This window comes from Dromaius novaehollandiae, chromosome 13 (genome assembly GCF_036370855.1).
Source record: "Dromaius novaehollandiae isolate bDroNov1 chromosome 13, bDroNov1.hap1, whole genome shotgun sequence".
Classification (NCBI taxonomy): Eukaryota; Metazoa; Chordata; class Aves; order Casuariiformes; family Dromaiidae; genus Dromaius; species Dromaius novaehollandiae.
The window spans coordinates 8,663,950-8,689,558 of record NC_088110.1 but is presented as its reverse complement, the minus strand read 5'-3'; the positions used below and the strand labels follow the sequence as shown (position 1 = coordinate 8,689,558).

Below are 25,609 nucleotides of genomic sequence, written 5' to 3'. Positions count from 1 at the left end.
ATCAAATTTAAGCCTTTGATGTTTTCTAAAAGGCATTGCAAGCACCATTAAATGTAAACTGAACACATTTTTAAAGAAAACAAAGCAATATTAAAGAAGGGGCCATGGGACCATCATTACCAGTAACTGGGAAATTATTATGCAGCTACTGTACTGCCAACTAGCATGAGGCTATCAACAGAAGGTAACAAACAGGATTTCTTAAATAGCAATTGTGATGTTATTTCATTGGGCTTTGCAAATGAACTCCATTTAAATATTTCAAGCATTTTTGAGACATGAATTATTTAATTTAATTATTCAATCTAATTTCTGTAGGATAAATAAGTATATTTTTTCTAATGTTGTGAGAAGATGGAAGAGAATGTGCAATGGCCATGTGATGAGTCTGTTGCAAATCAAGAATATGTAAGGAGTCCTGATTTCTAGTCTCTTCTTTAACATTAGACACTCGGAATATTTTCAGATAAAAAAAGTAAGTTGTCTCTAGACTTTGGTGTCTACTGGGTAACATGGCAGCTAAGGGATCATTTTCATGGTCAGAATTTTGGACATAGATGTTTGTATTTATTGTATGTCCCAAATCAGACACCTGCAGGTTTTTTTGATCCTACAATCTGTTCTTAAGCTAAAAGCCTTCAACAGCTCTGTCTGAAAAGATATGGCAGCATTGGGTTTGTAGTCAATTTTGCTTTACAGCTGAGCAAATACAAAGGAGAATACTTTGCAGTAGAATGGATTCTCTTATGTGCTGTGTGTTCCCAGTGAAGCTTGAAGTAAAAAGTGCAACCGGAATGGCTATAATCGCATTCCCTTGGATGCCAAAGGACTGAAGCTCTAAATCACAGCTTAAGGCTAACAAGCCAAAATAATTTTTTTGTGATAACCACATCACCTTTGCCTTTTAGTCATTATGACATCGAGACTTTGTTGTGGAGAAGTGGTGCATTCTTATGCAAAGAGAATGAGGAAGTCAACAGTTGAAACTGTTTCTATTTTACAGCATGGTTCATAGTATTTTAATACACCTCTTCAGAAGGCCAGGTACTCAGTCAGAAAGGTCCATCTGTCCAAGACAGTTTTATATGGGAATTACATTTATAATTTCCTCTATTGATACTTTTATTCCCCCCACCTTTTTTTTTAAATAATTCTCCCTTACTGATGTCCTCAGATAAAGAACTTATTTTAAATGAGTTGTTGCCAGCCTAGGGTCTGGCCTTTATCCTCATTCCTTAACATTAGCCTGAAGGTTTAATTCAAGTTGTATTTAGTGGAATACTTTTGTAGTCCTTCATTTACATGTATGCCAACAAGCTTAAATGCACTGCAACCTTGGAAGACTTTCAAAGGAAGTAATAATTCCTCTGAAATAGGTCTTTTGAAAGCTTTATCTTGTTCTTTCTCTTTTTGTTAATCTTGGAGCCCCTTAGCATGTCAAAGCAATTTTTCTAATGTCACATCTTCTAGACATTAGCATGAAAGAGCTTTAAAAGATGATTTGAGAAAGAATAAATGTTGAATGAGCATTTATTATAGAGCCGTTTATGCTACATTTGCATTTTGACTATATTTTTGACGTGAAATGTTTGAAAAGCAGGCTAATTTGAAAGTCAGTAGTCTCTAAACAATGTACACTACAAGTCTGTTTACACTGAACTGTTTCCTTTGTGCATTAATTTACAAAAATAAGATTTCATTAGGCTTAAGCTGATTTGTTTATAAGGATGAGATTAAACTAGTCTCATTAGTCTTAACATTGAAATGGTATTCCCTTTAGAAATTTGGTAGCGATCAAATGTTCCTCTTTAAGTTACATTCAAGAGAATGTGGACAAACTCATCAGTTGATTGATGTTGATCTTTTTGGAGCTCTGATTCCTCCTAGTTCCACTATTAGGGAAATTAATTACTGAAGAATACCCAGGTCTGGAATGAGAAGCAGAATATTTATTTCGCGCATTAGCACAATAAAATTTGAACAAGCTTTTCTCATTTTGAAAATTTGACAGACTGAGTTTTTCTGTGTATGTAAGAATTAACAGAATGAGATTATGCATAATTTGAATGATCGTGTTTATCTTGGTGTATAGAGACTGGCCAGAGAGCACCTGGGAAGTTGATAGCGGTAGTTGTACACCACCAAGATAACACATCGTGCACCACATATATACAGATGCTATTCTAGATATTCTGGAGAAAGTAACTAGAAGAATTTTGCTTTTCAGACATCATGCTATTTTATAAATGTCATTTTAAAAGTCCATGCTATTGTGGGGTTTCTGGAAATGGCACTCTGCAGACAGCTTCTAAATTACCAAAAACTTAAAGTAAAAGAGAAAGAAGATCTTCCGTCTTTACAAGTCCTGTGAGATCTCAGCTTTAGGAAAAGGGTCAAAATGTTAACAAATAGGAAAAGAATAAGAAAGATTGGTAACTATTTTGGCCAGGAAAAAGATAAAAGATGAAAATGGGGATAGTGTGAGCACCAAACAGGCAGTGAAAGAAAACTAGATTTGCTCTACCTTCAGATAGCCATCCTCCATGGTAGGTAGGGTCCATATCGTAGCTGTCCACGTCTGTGATATGATAAGAACTTGGAGAGAAGCTGATCTTTTAAGTCCAGAAGAGAATTTTCTTCTTTTTTATAGAGGCCTAGTAGTCACATTAGGTGTTAAAAAATATTGTCATCTTAAAACTGTTATGCACGTTCATACATACTAACATTAATAAATACTGGTTTTGAGAATTACTGTAATTTTAAAAAATACACTTATTTTTATTTCCATCTGGGCTTAATGGTGTGTATTCCTGGTGACTAATTTACCTGAATATACATGGTACAAAAAATAGTACTTAGTACTGCATTTAAGAATATTCTAAATATTCCCTGAATGTAGCCTGCATAATATCCACAAAATATGCACAGTGTGATGAGGTAGGAAGGTTTTATTGGCCTCCTTTGGGATGACCTGCACAGAAATGACCTTTTCATAGCTTTGTCGTTTTAGAAGAGCGTGACCCATTCAGACCACATCACGGTCTGAAGTGCTCCCTGAAGGCTAGCCCCAGCCTTTGCAGCGTGTCCTGCGTGCAGGCAGCCGGCGGAGCCGGGGGTTCCTGCTCCCCGAGAGGCGAGCCTGCCGCCGTAGTCACCAGCCCCTTCCTCCTGCTGCCCCAGGCTGAAGGACTGCGCTGCGGGGCCGAGGCCAGGAGCGACAAAGCGGTGGCGGTGGTGCGGTGCCGGGAGGAGCAGGACGGCGGTCCTGGAGTCCGGCTGGGGACTGGGGCTGGAGGGGAACCGCTTCTCATCCTCTGTGGGAAGAGGGTGACAGGCCCTCTAGCACCAAGTTCTGCCAGCCGGCCGCCAGTCAGACCACACGGGCAAAATGCAGTTCTGGCATGCCATGTGCGCTTTTATTTATTTTTTTTTAAGTGCTTGTAAAACTGATTTCTTCCAGACCTCATGTGGTCTTTGTGTATTAGCCTTGTTTCCCAGAAACAGCCTCTCATTTTTGCAGGCACAGTTTTCTGAGAGCAAATAAAAGTCATCGCAGTTAATGTCATATTTTAGACTCATAAATAGATAAGAGCCTGGTGTTCATTGTGTATTTACTTAATTACCAGTGTCTGAACAAATGTGGGTGTACATGAGACTCCTTTTTCCAAATTAAAGATTAAATCTTGACCCGCCGAAGTTTTCTGATTTAGCGTAGTGGCAAAACTCTCATGGATTTGAAATACGAGTTTTGTCATTGCTGTTGAAAGGGCCTGGATTTTATCCTAGCCAGGCCTTTGACCTATCTGCGCGAGGTGGGATTCCAAAACTGTAGAGCAGGTTGTGCAAACATCAGCTGATCTGCCACCCTCTGCTACATTCCTCAGCTATAGTTTCTTGTCCGTAAAGAGTGTTTTGGTAGGTTTTGTTGGGATATAGCAGGTTTTATAATAATGACAGGATTATTATCATGTCCCTGGGTAACGTTTGTGTCATAATTTCTGAAATGTTCCTGTTGCTGAATCCTTGAAACAGAAAAGACCAGTCTGTATTGGTTCAGTAGCATAAGAAGCTGTAGCATAGAGAGGAGTGGGAGTGAGCATTTATCCATCACATAAGCCCGTAAGAAATAGCCTTTGATTTATGTAACATGGTAGCAAACCCACCTTTTCTTCATCTTCACTGTAGCTTCAAGTGTTACCATGCAGAGATGAGTTACAATTTTTCCAGCCTAGAAGCCTTAAAATACTGCTAATAACCCATCATTCTGATGTCAAGAAAGCCATAATCATTCTAAGTATGGTTAATGTGCAATTACACAGAAGCTGCCCTGCTTAAACAATCCTTTTTAGGTTTTCACAACATACAGAGGGCAAATCTTGTGGCGCCAAGTTACAGAGATCAAAGGACCCTGGTAGTAGCAAGGATTCTGAAATGCCAATAATATCAGAAAAATGGGAATCCACAAAAATGAGCAACTTCTCTATGGGTGTTCTTGGAAGGTATATTTTTCATTCCTCTTTCGAGATATCTGGGTTACTTTTTAAAAAAGATTCTGTGGAAGCATATATTCTCATAGCAGTAGCTCATTGAAGAAGAAGTAAAAGGATTCAGGATGCAACTAAATATAATCTGGCCTAGTCTTTATGCACAGAAAAGATTTCCTCTGGACTATTCAATTAGGCGTTTATTTATTTGGATGTATATATAAGTATGTGTTTGTGTGCGTGTAGATACATACATATATATATTTGCCAACATATTATTTGAATATCCAGATAATAACAATTATTCTAATGTTTGAAGTGGCGACCTAATTGAGATGGGAGGGCAGAGAAGGGTTTAAAATTGGAACATAACAGAACTTTCTTAAGTTGACCCCATCAGACTCTTCCAATGTTGTTTGCGGTAAGGGAGTACGTAAAGAACAAATGAAAGATTCACACTTTCCTACTGTCGTTCTCTCACACACACATGTATGTACAGGGAAAGAAAAAGAAACTCTTTATTTGTGAACTTTCTGAATAAAGTAAGAGCGCTCTCATAAAAGTAGGATTTTGAAAAGAGAATTGTTGAAAATGGCCTAAGAATAAAACTTTTGAACACCGTTTCTTTTTTTCTTGGTATGAACAAAAGCTCTGAAAGCTCTAGCCTTTAACCTTTTCAGGTCTTTCCATTCTTCTTCTGAACAGATTTACATGAGAGATGTTCTTTTTGTTTGAATTGTTTGATATAGGTGATGATCAAGTAAGTGCAAAGGCCTAGCTTTCTCAGGATCTTAGACCTTGGCACTGTGCTAAAAGCTTGCTCTCAGCAGTGGATAGCAGATGAAAATACCTCTGTCCTCCTTCAAATGAATGTTATTTCCCTGGAAGTTTCAGCATTTCAGGTCTGATGTTTTACTTCCTGGGTGCCTCCAAACCCCCGCCTTTAGATAAAACTGTAAGAGGCTGTGTAGCACTTCGGGCAGTCCTGAGAGGGGATCTGCCAGTAGGAAGTAGTTGCCTGGGGCTGGGTTTGATCAATCACGATATCTGTAGGAGCCTACGTCTCTTCTCTCTGTATGTGCAGGTGGGTTTTGCCCATGCATTTAGAGATGAGATCAGAAACCAAGTATGTCGTTCCTTAAATGGCAGACTTCCAGAGAAAGTCAAATCCTGAAGTAAACAGTCGTCTCCTGTCTGAGTTAGTTCTTGCCCCGTGCATGCCTTTTGGAAACTCTCATTACTGAGGCACAGCAGTTCGTGGAGTGGAATGTCTGTGGCTGGAATTTAACGTGAAATCTCCATCGCTTCCATACATTAGAGATTTTGTGGCTTCTTTTATCCAAATAAAGACACCAGGAAAAATGTTGGCCTTTTTGAAGTCTGTAAAAAAAAAAATCTCCTGTTCCACTTACTAGGTCTAGGATTTCGTATATTGACCCTAATGGATTTTTTTTTTAAATTCCATTTTATTTACTTTCTCTGCCTGCTGTGTACTCATCTTGCATCTTGGCCATTTCTTTCTGTTCTGTCACTCAAGACTTGCTTTCCAAAATTTGTTCCATGTTATTTCCTCTCCATCGGAAGGAATTACTGAACTATTAGGAGGAATAGTTCAGCAATTTTCACCATGTTTCATGCTGTCTGCTGCATAGTGACTGCCTTGCGTTATATTCACCTCCTCTTTCCCTCCGAGCTCTCATTTATAATGTCAATGGTTCCCAGAGTTTTTGTACTCTCTGAAGCAGTGATAGCAGTGGCTGCTGATCCTGACAACAGATACTACTGTATTTTGTCAAGCTAGCCTTTAATCCTCTGATAAGAACAAATAGTTTCTGAATCTATCTGTGACAGGGGAGTAGAAAAGAAATCTCTTTTCCAGTTATGATCTGTTGGTCTAATGAAAACATTTTCCAAATAAATCTTGCTTCACTAGAAATGTAGAGACATAGTGAATAGAAAGCACACACAGCTTGATTTTCAGAAAGACAGGAATCCAAGACTGTACTGGCCACCTCTCCTGGTGACGGCTTTGTGTTCCCTCTTGAGCAAACCCTAGCCATATATAGTGGCCTGGAGCTCCATGTTTAACAGAATCTTGTGTTGTATGTATATATTTAGGTATGAGTGGCAGTATCCTATTTTAAAAGATAATGGCTGAAATTTCTGTACATTTGGGTCACTCTCACAGTTCTTAAATTATCACTTTTATTTTTCTATTCTGAATGAGCCTTGATGTTACGCGTTAATCTAGCCAGTTCATCTACCCAATAGCCTTATTCCTCGATAACGGAGTCTGTTGATCTTTCTTGACCTTCTCCCCATTTTTGTTTTCCTCATGGCATCCCACTTCTGTGATTTTAATTTTAGAAGTCCTTTCACTTACTTTATAAAGACACCTTTCAATACATGTACATTTCCAATAGTGAAATTTATGGTCCTGTTGTGTAAATTATTTACTTTCATTCGTGCTACTCAATGGATTTTTTTTTTCATTTGTTGTATTAGTTCTGATATATTTACACGGAACTTAATACATAAAATATGAAGAAAGATATTTTAATTCCTTTTTATGAGCATAAAAACTAGAACAGAAATTCTGCTCCTCTGAAATGGATACTTCAGTATTATGAATATATCCTTGGAAAAAAGTAATGATGACCATGGTCATCATTTTTGGTAATGGCTGGTGAAAGCTGTAGTTTTGCATGTTCTGTGTTTTTTTAATTGTCACTCTTACTGTTTCCTTGCTGAAAAGAAATTCAGCTTTTGGATAACTGCACAGCTCTCTGTAGGATTGGTATTCCTGTATTGTATAAAATATACATGTATATGGCTTTTTAGCCATACAGTGCCCCTTGTACTTACATTTAGAAGACTTAGGACTATGCTAATAGTATGCAACTTTGTAAGGTGAATATTTCACAAGGAGCCACAGACTTGCTGAGCCTGAGCATTGTGCAAATTTCCAAAAGTTACCACTGCTATTTAATTTTTCACTGCATAGTTGTGCTTTTGGAAGGTGAGGGAATGCTTAATAATAGTAATGTAGCAAAACCTGATCACCTGATAAATTATGCTGTTACCTGAATCGGGTGGACTGAGGGTTAGCTTGTGGGTTAGCTTGTGGGTTAACTTGTGCAAGGTAACCTTCATAAAGCTCTGGTTTTGCAGTCACTGGGCTCCTAGGGGGAGACAGAGAAACCAATCTGAAAACTCAGTGACCTCTCTCCTTTACCGTAAACCAGAGTTAGCATTGGCCTTGCTGGCTGTGGTAGCCCTGCTGTTCCCCTAAGAAAGGGAGGACAACCAAGAGAGCATGTTAGTGAACAGGACCAGGAGGAAATGTGCCTCAGAGTATGACTTCTTTCAGTCCCTTCTTCTCCTTGTGATAAGGAACCTTTCAGGCTAAGTCAGAGAGAAGGAAACAGTCTTTGTTGGGGTTGCAGGAAGAAAAAATGTGCGGTAAAAATACCACTTCTACTTGTTGCCGTTTATACATTCTTGAACCGCGTTAGGCTATGCTGATGGAGAGTAATATCTGAGCCTGAGTTGTTAATTAGCAATTGGACAGAATATACAACTTGCCCAGGTATTAATTAATTAAAATGTTCATTTACAGCCTAGTTTTAAAGTGATATCAAATGGGATGTGCTACGCAAAATTATATGCTAGTAATTCTCCCTGCAGCCCGCAAGCTTTTATTAGCATCTCATCTTTTTCATGACTTTGGGTCATGGTTAGTCAATTGTTCCTCTGATACTTTGACTAGTATAAACAAAATTTCCACGCTGAAAGGCAGTTTGTGTGCTTTCGTAAGGGGGAGAACACGCACAATGCAGATGCACAGCCAGTCCTCATGGCCCCTGCACAGTTTCATAAAAAGGCATTAAGCCCCGCTTACGCCTGTTCAGCCCTGTCCATTGGCATGGAATGTAAGAATGTGCCGGACCTGCTGTTTTTCCAAATTATACCAGAAAACTCCGGTGAAGTCTATAAACGTTCAACACAGTGTAATGTAGTCTCTATGTGAAAGTGAGCCCCAGGGACTGCTGACCCCGTGACATTCACGTTTGGAGCACTGAGGTGGGATACCGATGGGCTTCGGTGCGAAGCGGCTGATTCACCCCAGCTTGGTATCTAGCTGTTGTTTTTCTTTGGGTCCTGTTCAGCATTCAGCGTTTGAGCAAAATTCCAACTGACTGCAATTAAGAGGTTAGTCTGAGTAGGCACTAGTATAATAAGTCTTTTTAAGGTGTTCAAATTGCAAGCTCCATATACGTGTGAAGGTAAAAAGTGTTTTCGTATAGGGCACTGGAACAAACCCATGGACTGTTCCCAGGCTACTCGGGTCAAAGGGCCTCCCTAGTTCCCTGCCACCCAAGAGGAGCATTGTTTGGGTTCTGGAGGAGGAGAATTCTGCAAGTACCGATAGCTAGGACTGTCTGACCAATTAATAATCAGAAAAAAAAGCAAATATAAAGAGGAACTGGTAATGATCCTACTATTAAAGCATTAAATATTTTGGAACATAAAAGCACTAAGTCAGACTCCACTAAAGCATTTGAAATTAGGACCTCTTTAAAAAATTGCAGCAGTTGAAAAAAAGCATCAAAGCTGCTTTTTCTCCTCCTTGGAAACCTGCTGGTGTTAGGATAAAATGAATAGAGAAAAGAGAAAGGTTTGCCTTCTAATAAAGCATCTGTTGCCCACTTTGAACATTTTTTACTTCTTTGTGAGTGTGTCTCTTCAGTTATGGCAACTACTGACAATGAAGAACAGAGCTATAGAAAAAGACAATACCTGTTATATAGCCAATATTTCTGATTTCATGTCACTTTGAACAGGATCTTCATTTGACCACATGCTGTGTCCAAAAGGAATTTCTTTGTTGGCTGATCCAAAGATGCTGTAAGATGCTCAAAAAAGTAAACTGCAGGAATCTGTTCAGTAAGAAAGATAAAAACAAATCTTACAATTCATTCAGTGCACCACTATTGCTTTTAACTTCAGCCTATTTTGGCATGCTGCATAAAAACTGAATTCAAATGACTAGAGCTTTTTTCCCTTTCTTTTAATGCTGTTAATTCTGCTAGTGGATTATAGATTTCCTCTGTCTTGAAAATAAAATAAAATGAAATATAATAAACAACTAAACATAGATTCAAAATGTGAGAAGGAATAAGAGATGCACATACATTGCTGGGTTGTTTGGAAACCTGTGGACAGTTATTACTGGCATTGAACTTCAGGTGTAGGCAACACTTATGAGGGCTCCCCTCCACAAAAGATTTGCAGCCTTTCAGGGCAGGAGGATCTCAGCTCTGGCTGAGGCACTTACCTGAGTGATGCAGCAAAATTTTGTCCACATCTCAGATACTTTATTTCTCTGTCTCCCACAAATGCTTATGATTCAAGGCCAAAATGGGAGGCGATTCTGTTCTGAGGGCTTTCTTCACCTCTGCCCAGTCAGCTCTTGTCTTGGTTGAGAGAGATCAGGTTAGCTCATGACTGGCCGTTGAAGCATTAAACAAAGGAAAAGTAATAAAATTTAATCTTGAAGTTTGACCTAATTCCACTGAGCTTAATGAAAAAAAAGCCCCTTTCATTTTAAATGGATATGGGAAAACATGAAGTTTTGAATAGACAAACATTTGAATCTTTGAGGTTATTTGGAGTTCATGAGATTATTTAGAGTAGATAAGGTTGCAAAGATGACTGCCCTTGCAATCCTTTTTTTTCAGTGTTCTGAAGCTTTCAAAATTTTTCCTCAGCTTTCCAACTTTAGCTTCAAGTCTATTTTAGAGTTCAAAGAAAAACACTTTTTTTTAACTTAAAATTATGTATGCTTTTTCTTGTGAATCACACGACTCGCCAATGAAAGCAGGACAACTGTGGGCTGGGCAGAACTCAGTCAAGAATTGTAAAACACTCTGCTAAACAATGATGTTTTGGATTTCTCAAATTTAGTTAGTGAAATGTAATATAAAGAAAGACAGACCAAGGCAATAGTATGGGACTGAGAAAATACAGGTTAAATTTTCTCCTCTGGCGCAGATTTCCTGTGTGCCTGAACACATGAAAAGATTCTCTGAGATTCTTATTAGCAGATAGATGTAGTATTACATTTGAATTTTGTCATGACTACAGTCTAGTGTGATTACCCATGAACTGTTCTACTGGATTTTTAACTGTTCATGCTGTTCTCTTAATTTCTCGTTTGCAATGTTTTCAACATAAAAATCTCCTAAATATCTTGCATGCTTTTGGAAGGAATGGAGGCAGGTTATACAAAAATACATCTCAGATACTTTACAGCTTTTGTACGAAACCCTTTGGAGATAAAGAGAAAACAAGACATGCATGTATCCTGCAAATGTCACAAACAGTTGGCATTATATAGATGGAAGCTGAGGTTGATTTCAACAGTAGTATGGCTCATACCACGGTACAACACAAAAACTGGCATACAAAATCAGATATGACATCAATCAAATTTAGTGTTAGAGAGAGCACAAGATTTTGCAAGAAATATTCTCATGACATGATCCTACCCTTTGAGCTCAATAGGAAGACTCACGGATTTTAGTGGAGCAGGGCTGAGTTCTTGCAGAATAACCTGTTTCCACAGGGAAAAGTGTCTTTGTAACCCCCCCCCCCCTTTTTTTTTTTTTTTTTACCTTGGTTGGCTTATAACCAGACTTGGGAGGACTTGTATCCCTTTTAATAATAACTTATTTATGTATGATGTTCTTGTAAATATCTATTTTCTTTTTCAACCTCTTTAATATCTCAGACACAAATATGTCATTTTGCAGTGAGTTCCATAGGTTTAATAACTGTTTTGTTAAATGTTTCTTTTCAATGCTTTTCCTTTTTACTTTATGCCACATTGTCTGTATTTTGGAAGAGAGCAAACAAGAACATTCAATCTGTATTTGTATTCTTCATTACTGCCAAATACCTTTCTGGGTCACCTCTGTTTTATTTCCTTCACAAAATATCTATACTCTGATTTACACTCTTATCCATATTTGGATGTTGATTGATTTACCTGAGCCCTTAGTAAATCTACCTCAGAGTGAGAAGAGGAACCTATATCAAGTCTCCAAGGACTGCAGTGCAGATGCCTGCTTCCTATCATGTGTGTTGCTGCAATGGGTTAGCTCAAAAACATGCAGCGCATGAAACAATAAGATTTGTATATTGTAGCTGATATGCCTGGCAACTTTCTGTGCCATTTCTTAACAATGAAGTCTCATTTGGACTCAGATTTTTTCCGATTGAATAACTGATCCTGTTTCCTTGGTTTTGGTTCACAGGCTTTTTATCTAATAGTTTTCATCACAGTCAGATAAAACTCAGTGTCTTTCTGGTAGGAAATATTTGATGATGTGGAAATAGCATTTCTGGAAAAGACCTGTGGCAGTTTGCAAAGATTTAGGAGAGCGCAAAAGAATAGGCTGAAAAAAGAGCTGCTGAATATTGTCTATTCACTTAATTCTGTTCTGCTGTTGCTCACTGAAAAGTTAAAATACTAAAAATAGACACTCTAGAGTCATAAAGGAGGAATACATCCACTTCAGGTAGGTCTTTGAGAAAAAGCCTAGAAGACTCTGGATCTCTGGGAAAAGGTAACACAAACTTTGTAAATGCCGAGCTGTGCGTGTCGCATAAGATGGGAGAATGAACTCTGCCCTTGCATGAGCTTCCCCGGAGCTCGGTGGGGTAGTTCCTCAGTCGATTCCAGCAGAAACATCCAGGTTCTGCTGGGAAGCTGGCCAGGCTTGCTCTGGCAAAGGGGCAGACCTGGAGGAGTGGCAGAGTTAGTGCTGAAAGACCATACTAGGAGACCAACTAACCGAGTTTGAACAAGAGTCCCTTCCTTTTTCTGTTAAGTTCCGTTCCAGGGGAGTGCACAACAGATGCTCCTGCTTAATCGCTAGCAACCTGCTTTTTGGCTGGCCATCCCCTGTCAAGCTTGAATTCCTTGGTCCCCCACCACTGCCAGCTTTCCCTGGGGTTTTACTCTTTGTACTGCACATTCCTTCTATCAAGTCATCAATAACGTTACTCAGAGCAGATGTATGTTCTGTAATTGATTAGTTATCTTTTCATGGCAAATAGTAGAGTTTGTGATCGAGTAAGCAGGTTGATAGATTCCCTTGATCAAAGCATCAGAATCTGATTATGCCTCCTATAAAGAGACCCTTTGAAGTGGATCAGCACTCAGGTAATTCAGTTATCTGCTTTCTGGAAAATTCATCTTGAAAGGAAGTCATTTGCTCAGGTACAAAGAGGTGGAAGATATTGTTTCCATTATGACCCATCTGGTGACTTTGTATCAGCCTCAGAGAAAAAGGAGAACAGGAGGAAGATTATTTGCTGTATCTGAGAGCTAAAGAAAATGTGATCTTTTTTATTTATCCTGTAGATTAAATAGATAAGATAATTCAGCTAAAATGGATCCTGTATTATATGAGTCCGTACCCAACCCTTGCCACACTTCTGCAAAAAGTGAGCAGTTCCCAGGTTTATACTTAGATTACTGTTTGCTGCACAAACTCAAATTTCTGCTTACATTTGCTTATTAGCCAATTTATCAGTTCACATCCTCTTTGTAATTCTGGAAGGAAGTCACCTGTGTTTTTCACCCTAGGCATCGCTCTTCATTTCTCTCTCTCTTTTACATAGGGCTGAAGGGATATTCCAAGGGATATCCAGTAACCCAGGAATGATTTTCCCCTACTCTTACTTTCCCATAAGTGTACCACCATTTCTCATTTAATTATTAAAATAGAGCAACATTTCTTTTTATGTATAAAAGGAAATTTAATGCAAAGTAATAAAAATAGTACTTTAAAGCTGAGAAATCCCAAGAAAAGTAATGTAAAAAGTAAATGGCATTGTTAATTAAAGCACTTTCAAACATTAGAATTATGTCATTGATTTCTTTCTTAAACACAAACATCTTAGTGCCATTTATGCTGTAGATGCATTTGAAGTTTGCAGCAGAGTTCCCTAATGGGATGTAAGGTCACTTCACACAAGGTCTGTAGAAGGCTCTGTTACCAGTGAAATCTTTCTTCAGTTCTCGGTTAAGGAGATATGAGATCGAAGTGGTGCATAATTCCTCTGTATCAGGATAGATTTCTTTCAGAGAGAATCAGGAAGACTGCTGGGACTCCAAAAAGATGGAAAAGACTTTTTCCTCAGATGTAGAGATAGTATAAAAATGTACTAAAACAAAATAATCCATTTGTTCTCTTTTCTTCTACTCCACAACACCCCTGCTATAATCTTTCCTTTCTTCTTCTCAATGGGTAGATCAGATACTAGAAGGACTTTTTTCTTTTTAATGTGGGTCTGATGGCTGTAGGATCTGACAAACATTGCAGGGTTAAAAGCTAGCATGAAGGCTGAGTGAGTGAAATGAAGTCAGATTAAGAAGATGGAAAAGTCAGCCTTTGAAAACAACTATAAAAGGAGCAGCCTCTTTCTGTGGCATGTAGAATATCTGAATCGAAAAGAAAGTTGGAAATCCTTTATTCTTTTTTTCCCTTTTTGGATTTGCTTGGATGAATTTCATGGCCAAAATGATGCCCCAGTTCCTATCTCCATAATAAACAATGGCAGACAAAATCCGACAGGATCCAGCGGGGAGCTTTCAGTTAGGAGACACCACCTCCGCGTTTGCTTTGCTGTCTTTCTTTAGCCCTCAGGATCATGTCTGCATAGGGCAGGAGAGGGAAAGAGGTGAAGGTATCATAACATTTTAAAGAAGTTGTTTTTACATGTTCTTTGTTATCACTGAACATAGGGAACATATGACAATATTACTTCCTGAAGTGGTATATGTTGTATATATTTGTAGTTTGCTTGAATTAGTGGGATTTCGCTTCAGATCTTACAGCACGCTCTGCTGGTGGATGTTCAGTGGCCCTTGGTAAATCTCTCCATTAGTAGAGGACAAGGTGGTCCCCAGATTCAGCGTTCGTAGGACCTGACAAATGCTGCCAAGTACATGTTTCTAGCCAGAAGGCAGAATGATAAAAATGGAAATAGCTGAAGGAAAATGAAAAATAGCCAGCCTTTGAGAGTTTTAAAAGGAGCAGTCTCCTTAGGACCATGTGAAATTTCTGAAAGAAGTCTTTAAACTTCTCACTGTGAAGAAACGTCTTTTTCTGTGAAAAGGAAGGCAGACCCACAAAAGTATAGTTGAGGGTTTAATATCTTTTCTTTCTTCTTTCTTCTGTCTTCAGTTGGTGTCACTTGTGTCTCCTCCTTGCTTTTTAGGCTTCTCCCTAGTGTTTGCCTATCTGCAGCCCCTCTGAGATGCTTTCTGGGACAAGAAACATTTCTTTGTACACTTCTGATGGGAACTTTCAAGTTGAAGCAAAGGCTCCAGGCTTCTAGCTCTGGTGGGTTTTTTGTGGATTAGTTTTGTCTCTTTTGGGTGACCTGTGAGAAATGCCCTAACCAATAAGACTTTCATAATATTCAGACCCATGCTCACACATATACACATCCACATTTTATTTTTAAAATATTTCTGAACTGGGAAATCAGGACATGGATATGCAGACTTAATTTGATCCTTTTGTACGTGCCCTGGCTCTGCTCTGTACCTGTCTCACTCATTCTGCCTTTCTGATCTCCTAGCACCATATTTCTAAGTATCTCAAAGTACGGTATATAATGCATTTTATCTGAATGGAGTGGAGTATGGTTACAGCACACTGTTTCCATGGAGCAAGGTAGATTTAGGTATATTTTTTGGAGAAAACAACTTCTTTTTGCTCTCCGGACAATGATGTGCTCTTTTGACTAAGACTCTGCTTATCTTGTTTGCTAACTCCACAGTGCATATTTTAGAAGTCATAATAGTCTCTAAAAAAACAAGCCACCTGGATTCAGTTTTTGGATGTCCTTTTTTCTTGGCTGTGAGTATTTATGTAACAGCAGTAATTCAACTGTAATGTTTTGTACATTAATCCTTTAAAGAGTGCAATATTTTTCCTTATGTTTAAATCTTGCTGACCAAAGCTGCACTTTGTACGAAGTATAAAGAGTAGTCTGAAAGCAGACCTCCTCCCACATTCAGATAGTCCTAGAGGCCAGAAAGAGGCCTTGGTCCAAAAGAAGAGCTCATACACCCTTTAACAAAACAGTCAAAAGTGTAATCCATCTTTCCTCTTCCTGCTGCAGGTGGTGCTGAAAACTGTCTTTACTAGTAGAAAAGTAAGTTTTGTGTTAAACTACTTTAAAAATCTGGGAGCAAGCAATTCATACCATCATTAAAAACTTGAAATGACTTCATGGGCTTGAAGCATGAAGTTAGCTTGATTCCCAAGAGTGGGTGTAAGTGTTCATAGGAAATGCTTTTGTCTCCCTTCCACAGTGTTGGTCTGCTTGCCTGCCTGAGCGGTGTATATCAACTGTTGGGACCTGGGCAAGAGGATCAAATTTAATTTGCCTACATCCATCCATTCTCTAAATTCAATAAGACATGACAGTACATTCCAAGATGCTTCAAAAGCACCTACTGCAATAGAACCCTCGTCTTGGTTGAGTAGCCGGCATGCTAGCATACTGTTTTTAATCATGATAATGAACATAAGATATTGATTAGAGATCTGTTATTTACCAGCATAATTGAACAGAATGCTGTTCTCCAGGAAGTAGCTGTACAGCATGGGAACTGCAGAATGAGGCTTCATTTTTTAGCTGTATATAGCTAAATATATATATATATATGTACATATTTATATATATGTATATAGCTACCTATAGCTGCAGGCTATAGATAGCTCAAGCTCTGCCAGGACTGTCTGGCCTGTTGAGTCAATACCTCATCCTCTGCTACAAACATCTCCTATGAGATATTAATAATACAGCGCTTGGGCACAGTTGACCTAATTTAATTATTACAATGTTACTCACCTGAGTGTCATGCTAGCCTTTTTCTCAAAATGCCCTTACTGTGGCAGCTCCTGTAAAACTGATTTACTGCTAAAGCAAAGGTCCATTAACTTCGTTATTTTATTTTTAAGTTCATGGCTATGTGTGGTATGAACCCAGCTAAAGTAAGTGGAAAGTGGAGTGGAAAGTGGAGTTGAGTGGAAAACTATAATCAGAAAAAATACAAAGTTACTTAATTGTTTCCTTGCTTCTGCTGGAGCAGAGTCCGTCTAGTATACTGATGATTACAGTTGCATTACAGTATGTGTGTGACCATGAAGTTATTCCATCGAAAGCCATTGGGACACTGCTAAAATGTAGAAGCGCAGATGCTGGAGTAATAGCCAAGCAGTGAGGAAGTTAAACTGATGAGACTTTTGGAATGAAAATAGAAATCATTAAGCGTAGATGTCAGGATTTTGACGTGTGGCTGTGACTGTAGGCAGTTTTGCGGCTGCTACTGAAAAGAGAAAAAATAAAACTTCCCGTTAAAAGAAAAAAAGTTTTCAAACTTTGCCGACCAAAAACGTGAGCCATTCAAACAACTCACGGAAAACACTGCTGCAGTTGCCACGCGGTGTGCTGTCTGCAGAGCGTGGTTGGCGGAGGCGCAGCAGCGGCGCGGCCCCGCGGAGGCTGACCCGCGGGCGGGCGCTCGGCACCCGGCTGCAGCACCGCTGCTGCCGCGGGGTCGGCGGGCTGCGAGCGCGGGGCCTGCTGCCCGCCGGACGGGCTAGTCAAACGGGTGGCTAATTCTGCGCTATTCTGCCTCTCGCTTTCTCTGTGTACGTGCCTCTCTCTGCCTCTTACCCAGACTTTGAGTCATTAGCGGACTGCCTGCTGTAGAGCTCTCCGGGCTTCGCAATCTGGCAGGCTCTCTGTCACCGGGAAGGAGATCTGAATCAAATCACAGCAGAGAAAAGAAAAATTTCTCTTATAAGAGCTGTCACCTTGCTTTTAAAGATGGCTAGGATTTGAGGGGGAAAAAGTATTCAGAAAGAATGCATTTCCATAATCCAGAAACTTTCCCTAGCTTGAAATATTTTATCATTTTACAGTGGGAGTTTTGCTTTGTCTCCTTGGTCTCTGTGACCTCGCATGCAATTTTGCACGCCGTAACGTGAGCACCACAGTCATCTTAAGCCATCACATCCACAGGAGACAATAGGCCCTGGCTATGACAGTTCTGATGAACATCTTTTGGGATTAAATAATATTTCGTTGATATCAATTGTAAATATATGTCAGTATACATCAGTTTCATGCTAAATCTCCTTGTCTTGGGCTTTCCAGAATAAGTGGAGTCTGTGATGTGGCAGGAACAGAACCGCGGTATGTCCCTGATCTGTGTTCCGTTTACAAATAATTATAAAAAATCTCCTAATTATCTTGAACTCAGCACTACAGCCGGAATACTGTTAAGACTTCAATTGTATCTCCACTAAGTATTTGTTTTTGCCTAAGAATTTTTGCCAATATCATGTCGACACCTGTTCCTCGTGAATGTAAAAGTCTTCATGTGACTTTGTTTCATCACTCTGAAATTGCTCTAACTCCTTTTCCCTTTGTCTCTCTTCCTGGCAAGGAAAACCAGCCAGCAAACAGAATCAGCCAGGCTGCCACTGGTGCCCGGTCGTGCTGCCTGGAGTCTGTCTGGCACCAGAGACAGAGAGCACTTACCTCAGTTACTTGCGCTTTTGGCCAATCAGTTCATTATTAACGGCAAGATATTTTTCTTGATATGAAAACATTTTTAGCAGCTTGGTTAGAACTTCGTCTTTCACAGTGCTGTGTTCACACCACACTGTCAGGTGACATCTGAAACGATCTCTTCTTCTTGCAAGCAGGTAATATGTATGTAATACATGCTTCAACCTTTACACACTTCAGGTGCTTTTTAGATCTACAAGCCACAAGACATCTCCAGTCCAAAATGCTTCCTTTTCAAAATCAAGTTGTCTACTAACTGGTAAAGCATCCCTTTTTCATCCTCCATTTGAAAAAGTCAGGCTCTAAACGACTGAGGCAACAAAAACTTCTGCATGACGGCAATTCTGCCCTCGCCAAGTGATGAGCATCCTGGGGGGACCCGCAGCTGCGCTGGCCGGGCCTCGTCACAGCCAAGCGGAGCCGGCGGAGCGGTGGCACCCAGCCACCGTGGTCCTGTGATCCTGGGCCGGCCAAGGGCACAGCTGGCGCTCTGCGTGCTTTAGAGCAACCCAAGAGGTGTTTTAAGCTCTGTGGTTACAATGCTGATTTCATGTTGCTTTCAATCTCTAAATCCATTCTGTTAAGTGCTACTACTAATCTTGAATAAATAGGTTAGCTTTTTAAATCCTATTTACCATTAAGTGTTTAATTGTTATAGATATTTGGGAAATGGACATCTGTAATTTAATTGGAAAAACATACATTTGCTGACTTAACATATATGTCTCGGGGTGAAACTATTTCATTTGTTTCTTAAATCTATAAAAAGTTACTTCTCCAGCAGGACTTTATTTTGTGATAGGTTTGTAATTGTCTTAATTCTACAGAAATATTTTTTCGGCATTAATTGTGTTTGTAGATTACACACTCCCATGAGATGGTTGAGATGAATGTGTTTATGATAAAAATATCTTTTAGACTCTTCTACAATTGTAATGGAATTTTCTGGATTTGAAATTTTCAAATTATTCCACTTCTATTTTTCTTCTCAAAGGCAAGAACTATTTAAAATGGAAGGCTTGCTACTTACTCCTCCAGAATGCTCTTTGAACTAAATGCTCTAGATTTTTCCCTTTGGATGAGACCTTTAGGGAAGGAGAGGGAGATGATCCTGTGTCTGCCCAATGTGTGGTTTCTGAAACATCTGCTGTTGGCCCCTGGTGGAGATGGATGGGTGGCAGACAGGGGGGGAAAGGAAGCGTTCTTCTGGAAAAAATGCTTTTTTCCCCCCTTTATTTTAAAATCTTATTTGGAACTTCCTCAAGTTGCTCTAGAGCTGAAATTTCTGGCTTTCTCTCCAATTGATATTAGTGGGTTGTTCTATCCATCTAAAATGTAGGTGTAAAGTAATATAAAAAAATAGATGAGAGCTCTGTGGTGCACTGTTCCTGCAATAATACTCTTCAGTGACCAGGCTAGCAAAATCTGCATCTTAGTGCAAACCTGTGCTTAACTTTCACATTTGTAAGTTGTGAACGCATTACCCTGCAGCTGTAATGTTCCATTATCTTTTTTATTTTTCAGTCTAAAAATTTGATCATCTTTAATATTTTGTTAATTATTTTCAAGGTTTTGTGGGGTTTTTTTTTGAAGACAAAGCACATTTTATAAAATGTCTTTATTTCACTGGATGCTATCAGAACAACTTCACATTCTTTGCAGGACTGTGCAAAGTGCCTACTGTCTCTGCTACAAAACCAGTTTCATTCAGTCCACACTTCATAAAATGTGAATGTCTGGTGCTTTGCTGCTTTTCCTGTGCATGCATGAATGTACTGCACAAGATATTGCCACTCTAAATAGTGGAGAAAGTACTAACCCTCCCGCCCCAACCTTCGCTGTATTAGATGGCACAGTGTCACAGCTTTGGTTGCTGTGGTCAGTCCTAAACCGCTAGAATACAGATCATGGGTCAGATGTTTGAAATCTTTGTGGCTTCATCTTAAAAAAGTAATGCAGTTTCCTAATGCTTTTTCAATCTCTAGATCTAAAAGGAATAAAATCCTTGAAAAATACGTTAAATAAAAAACCCCCCTTTATTAAAGATAAAGTATATGAAAAGTTTTGTGGTGGAGAACTGCTAGGTGCTTTGTTGCTTGGGAGAAGGGACCTCAAATGTGGCAGGGAGAAGAATAGCTTCAGGTTTGCCTTTTCCTGTTCCCATGAAAAACTTCCAAGTTATTAACTCCTTAAAAATGTTTATAAGCCAAATTCTTGCCCATTTCTTCAGAAATGCTCCAATTTTAGGGGACGAAGATTGAAACCTCCCTCAGCTTTAGCCTGCTGCCTACCCTCTTCTCTCCCTTAGAGAAATAGCCGTTGTTCGCTATAAATAAAAACTGTCATGAGGGGTGTTCACAATGGAGCAACATCCCTTGCATTGCTGGAAGCCCTTCTGCTCCATTTCTTCTCCATTTCCATTACCATTTTATGCATATTTCCTCCTTGGTGATTCTTTACAACTCCTGTTGATGGCAGTGGACCAGAATTTGTCCTCTGATTGTATCAACTTCAGGTGGGAAACCATAATCCCACCTGAAGGGATTAATCCTGATACCAGGACTTGAGGATACTTGGTACTTAAAAGAATCAGGACCTAAAAAGATTGCTTCCCATGGCAGTGGTAAAGCTGACCTAGAATACTTCAGAAAGAAAGTCTGTTCTGTGAAATATTAAGCTAGATGTGTTAAACTTCTGTGTCACACTTTGAAAGCGTGAGAGTTTAGAAGTGGGAAGCTCTCTAAATTCACAAGAACGATGAAAAAGGAGAGAAACAGAGGAATGAGAGGGGAAGAACAACATGAAGCAGTTTTTCCTAACCCTCTGTGACCGACTCAGGCTCAGAAAGTTACCGCCTGTCAGATTGAAAGGAACAGTTGAAGAGAAGGTGGCAGTCATTTTACTCGAGTGAGTAAGATTTCAAAATTGGTAAAAATAATGAAAAGCTGCATGTTAAAAGTTTCCAAAGCTTTCCAAGAGCTCCTTTTCTGTTCATACCCTTCCTGTACATAAACCCAAAGGGCCTGTTGTCTCTTGAAGTTTTTCTGTAACATATCTCTAAAAACCTTTAACTCCAAAGTGTAACTCTATAGGTAACATTGCAATGTAAAATTGATTTATGAATAAGTAGCTGTGTGCCCCATGGCATTTGTCATGTGTTATAAACCTGTATTTAATATATCTTTGAACAAATTATAAAACCATGTGAATCTTGACAGTAGAATGAATGTCACCTGCATATACTATATGAGATATCTTGGATGGATTTATACATTAATATTATACATATAATGTGGTGGAGTACCTTAGAGAATGGCAGCAGTAGGTGTACTGCGGTGGGAAATGGCTGTCTGGAAGCTCTAGAGAAACACAGCCCCTTGCAGTCACACTTGCCGAGTGCGCGACTCCCTCTTTCGGTGTCCAGCTCCTTCTTCCCCACCGCATCGCTTGCACCTCATGCATTTGCAGTGCGGCGCTGCTCTCGCTCTCGCGCTCCGGAGCAGCACTTCTCCGGCACAGCACATCGGCAGAGATGTGCCCGGCACACAGCAAAGCAGGGCAGGGGAGCAGCAGCAGAGCCGGGCACACGCTCCGCAGCAGCCGCCTTCCCTGTGGATCCTCCCGAGCGTGAGAAAACACACCTTGGGCAAGCAAACGCCCCACTGTGTGCTCATTATACGAGTCTGTGCATCAGGATCGCACTAACATGAGAGCTTAAGCCATATGGTATTGTCATCCCTAAGTACTGAAAATTAATGGTATTTTTAATAAATAAAATTAGAACTTTTCTGGTTTGTGGGCTTGCAGGGTATATTTGACAGACTTTTCTCGGCAACCGCAAAGACTAGAAACTTTCCCTCTTTTGTGATTCTTATGTTATTAAGTGGCTCCAGATGTTGTAATTGTAAGAAAATAAGTGCTGGGAGATTTGTAATTACATCGTTCATGTAGCAACATTGAGAAGAGTGATCCGAAGAGCCTGATAGCGGTTGCTTCTCCAAGAGGCAACATTGGAGGTAATTAGGTGTAGCTGAGCAGATGAATATTTGAGAACTGGAATGTGACCATGGAGGCTAACGAAGGATAGTTTGGGGTTTCTGTGAGACCACTAACTACAAAATGGTCATCAGATTAAACAGGAGTAAAAGGGAAGTAGACACCTTGCTTATTTTCTGCTTCAACACCATGTGCAGAGGTGCTTTAAGTGAGTCTTTAGGGACTGCATCTTTGAGAGCCATAAGTTTATTGTGAAAAGGAGAAAACTGTCTCTAGAATAATTAGCACATATGTAAAATAGATTCAGACTTTGTGTACTCCTTATGCAAGAGCTGAGATATTTTATCTGTAAGAAACTGGGTATTGATTGTCTTAGACTGACTAATGTGGGCTCTACTAATGTATGTGAAGAACTATACTTGCACAGAAATGTTGGAAGCGTACAGGTAAAAAAAGATATCATTAGAGTGAAGACTTCTCCAGAAAACAGTTCCTCTGCGAAAATGTGCCATAGTTATCCTCCTGTATAAATTGTACTGGTTTGGGGAATAGAAAAATTACAGGGAAACTGGATATTGGAATTGGATTTGCTTCCTTGAGTGTGAGAAATATTGGCTTAATATCAAAATTCGAGATGGTATGTGAAAAGTATGAGGAAATCAACATATCAGATCACAGCATGCACATTGTATTTAAACATTTAATGCTTCCTTTTGTACTATCTTATTAATATGGCTAGGTTTTATCTGATTACCACACCAATGCCAGTGAACATACACTGGCTTACATGCACTGAACTCTTCTTTTATTAAAGCATTTTGAAAAATAGTAGGGTATCAATTAATTCCATGCAAACTGCTGATGTAAACTGTGCTTCAAATGTGAATCCCTCCCCACACTGAGGAGGATGATTGCATTCACGAAGGCGCAGGCGTAGCTGTGCTTGGAGAGATTATAATACAAAACCAACCGAATTGTAGTGAACTGAAGTGGCTTTGTCAGATTTTGTTGGGGCTGAGATCTTTTATTTGTGAGGAGAGGAAATCTGCATTTATTTTCAGGCAATTTAGAAGTTGTCCCAACAAGACTGGATCAGATTAGGAAATGCTGTAATGCTCTTTGTATGCAAAGGGTGGAGAAGGGGTGCGGAGGCACTGCGGAGCAGCGAGGGAAGTGCTGGGCAAAGCGCTGCGTAGCCCGACGCTGCAGGACCTGCCTTCCCACCACGAGTAGTCCCTGCATCCTGTCCGCTCTTCTGCAGAGAGGTTGCCGGCTCTGCCACCCTGTGAATTATGCACTGTTTTCATGCCGTGGAAACCAATGTGCGGTGCAGGCTGTGCTGACAGCACCTGCTCCTGCTCCCTGGTGTCTGGGGCACATCATGGCCAGGTCTCGGAGATGAAAGGCCAGCAGTGAACCAGCCCTTCTACCATCACATCCCTTCAGCCGTTCAGTCTCTAAAGAGAAACACGAAGGAACACATTTCCAGCTCTTCTCTGGGTTTGGCCAACTTCTAAAACTAGGCTAATTGTCTACATGTGTTTTGTTCGCTTGAAACTCTCTCAAGAAAACAGTCTATCTGGCTTGCTTTAAAAGTTAGCTCTGATCCTGTAAACCATGTAATTCTAGTTTAAACTGGAGGTTAAATTCCATTGATATTTTAGGAGCATAGTCCACTACAATGCTCAAAGAAAAACTGAGCTGAAGCAGATAAGCCATCTCATTCTGTCCAAGTCCCCGTTAGGTTAATGACGTGTTCTTAAAATAAACAGCTTGCTGATGTATTTACTAGCTGAGTAAACAACATAATGATAATTATGTTGTTTTGAGAATATAGCCTGCAAACAGAGTTGACAATTAATACTACTGCAGGTAAAATAACATCTGTTTATTTGTATAATTCAGGACCTGTTTAAAAAATGCCCTTTAAAGCATTCGAAAGAGATGAGTGTTTTGTTAACAGCAATTGAAGAACCTTTCGTACTGTTAGAAAAAAGGCTTATTTTTAATATACATTATATTATATTACCAGTCAGTTTTACTTTAGCAATGAGAGGTAAGTCCTTAAAATGAGTACATATTCACCTTAACCATCATCACAAATTAAAATCATGATTCGTACATTAGCATCTGATTGTTAATAAGTCTCTAAAGATAAGCTTTACCTTAGGTAAAAATTCTGGTAGCTTTTTGCTTCTGCTTTTGATTAATTATTTGCATTGTCCAAATGAATAAAAGTAATAGAGGTTTATTTAATTACAGTTCAAATTGGATGTCCGCCAATCTGGTTTTGTTTGTTTGCTAGCTTAAGTATATTTTGCGCTTTCTTTTTGCCAATACTTTTCACATGCACTAAGCCTGAATTGTGCCAGCTGGGGCTGAAGTCTGTGGAGAGGAATAAGACTTCTAAAGGATAAAGCTACATGCAGGCTCTGATATTTTTGGTAGGCACTTGTGTAAAAAACGTGTAAAAATGCAATTGTATGACTGATCCAGCAGATTGTTTAGCTACATGTGGCGGTATGCCATTTAGGGGAACAATCTGAAGTATGAAACAAACTCAAGTATGTGTGAAAGCTCTGTGCAGCAAAAAAAGCTTTATGTATGCAAATGCCCTAGTGGTACTCCCAGTGTGTAATTATGCACACAATTGCATGCATCTCTATAATGCACATTTTTTACAGTTAGTCTAGTTCAATCTGCTATATCTGTAAGAACACACAGATAAAAATATTTTGGTCTTTTGCCAGATGCTATAAAATGATGAAATGGCTAATACAGTTCAAGTAGATGGAACATCACAACTGGGTTGCATAGGACCATAGCAATGTGATGTATTATGTGCCCTAGTGGCCTTCAGTTATTCTCACATTCATTATATGCTGGAAATTCCTGGCATGAATGAGACACCCAAAAGACGTCTGGCTTACCTACAGCATTTATTTTATTTTTACATTTGTTAGCTTTTGAAAGTAACTTCATCAAACAGCCCCACAGGGAAAAACTGTGTGTTGGAGATGCAAGAAGGTGTCTTGTGTTCATCTAACTGGTTCTGCTTCTTATTTTATTCAGGCAGTGCATCAGTACTTCATGCAGCTTCTTCACGAATCAAAGTATGTCAAAGCTCAGTGCACCTTAAAGCACCCTCAGAGTGTGGTGACACCTGGAAACAGAAGCAATACAAAGCAGCAGCAACAATCTATTACATTTCTGACATCAGTGAGCTGCAATGAGAAAAGGTAGGAGCAAACTAAACTGTGGGACAGAGCTTAGAAAGCAAGTTCCAAGACCTGTTTCTGTGCTATGGAAATTGCAGAGGGAAAGTGGGGCAGGTGCACCCCATGTCTGCTGTGATATATTAACATAAATATAGAAAAGACATTCATGCTGTGAAGCAATGCTGGTAAGTGGACTTTTACTGTGTCACATCACCTGAAAGATTTATTACATTAACTTCAGTG

General features: G+C 39.5%; 1 long non-coding RNA gene across 1 annotated transcript in view; it reads left to right on the top strand.

Moving 5' to 3' along the window:
• Positions 1-25,357, top strand: part of LOC135329769 (uncharacterized) — a 121,503-nt gene extending 96,146 nt beyond the window's left edge. Inside the window, exon 3 of the long non-coding RNA XR_010391407.1 lies at positions 25,221-25,357. This is a non-coding gene — a long non-coding RNA (uncharacterized LOC135329769). The remainder of the gene's footprint in view (positions 1-25,220) is intronic.
• The last annotated feature ends 252 nt before the right edge of the window (positions 25,358-25,609 follow it).